The sequence below is a fragment of the Myotis brandtii genome, unplaced genomic scaffold (assembly GCF_000412655.1).
Source record: "Myotis brandtii unplaced genomic scaffold, ASM41265v1 scaffold475, whole genome shotgun sequence".
In the NCBI taxonomy this organism is placed as follows: Eukaryota; Metazoa; Chordata; class Mammalia; order Chiroptera; family Vespertilionidae; genus Myotis; species Myotis brandtii.
In genome coordinates this window covers 98,813-99,823 of record NW_005368148.1, presented here as the reverse complement: position 1 = coordinate 99,823, position 1,011 = coordinate 98,813, and the positions used below count along the sequence as shown (strand labels likewise).

Genomic DNA, 1,011 nt, shown 5'->3' with positions numbered 1-1,011 from the left:
TTAATTTTTTATATTAACAAAAATGCCACATACTTTAATAAAAGTACACAAATTGAAGAAAAATGTGTCACTCCCTCTGCAGCACTATTAAGAGAAAGAACAATTTTAACAACAATAACAAGTAAAAACCTTAAGACATCTATTTCTATAACGCAGTAGATGCATTGGGCTACCAAAATTTGATGAACCCAAACCATTATAAGCATCAAACTCATTTCATTTAATCTGATTCTAATTGCAGTTCTTGAGTTGAAATTTGGCTTCCCATTTCTATGTCCCTACAGCAGGGACTCTATTGCCTACATTCAAACACTGTAGCTCCACATCCGTTATATTCTTACTTTAATGAACAAATCGGCGTTTTGTCACTTGGATTGGTCTACAATTGGTTTGGCTAGTGCGATCCCTTCTCTTGAGTCCAATGTCTAGGTACATGGACAAAAATTGCATTTCTAGATGTGGGTCAGCCTCTGGCCCTTGACTTCCCTTCAAGGACACCTGGATGGAACTGTCAATCGGTTTCTCTAAACATCGGGTATAGCCAGTCTTTCTCTATTTGCAGAGCTATGTGTGCAGGTTGAAAAAAAAGGTGAAACAGAAACTAAGTAACAATATGACTATCCAGGAAATTTCTGAATGATTGGGATGATGATGAAGATGATAATGATGGTAGAGCAGAAGAGAAAATTCGCTGGAAAGAGGCATGGCTTCACTGGAATGATAAAAATGTTTTATTCTTCACTTCAGGGTAGTATTTACAGAGGAGTATGTAATTTCAAAACTCATGAAATTGAAAATTTAGTTTCTTGCATGTTATTTCATGTAAATTATGTCTCATTAGGTTCATTCAGAAGAAATATCTATAACTTACCTTGTCTATACTAATAAAAGGGTAATACGCTAATTAGACTGGGAGACTTTCCTGACGTCCTTCCAGACAAAGCCATGGTGGAGGGGCTGAGGCAGAGGTGGTTAGGGGTGATTAGGCTGGCAGGGGGGGCAGTTGGGGTG

The 1,011-nt window shown here is 37.8% G+C and overlaps 1 protein-coding gene across 1 annotated transcript in view; it reads right to left on the bottom strand.

Moving 5' to 3' along the window:
• Positions 1 to 1,011, bottom strand: part of PCDH15 (protocadherin-related 15) — a 567,795-nt gene that overhangs the window by 500,929 nt on the left and 65,855 nt on the right. The gene's annotated exons all lie outside the window — the stretch shown is intronic.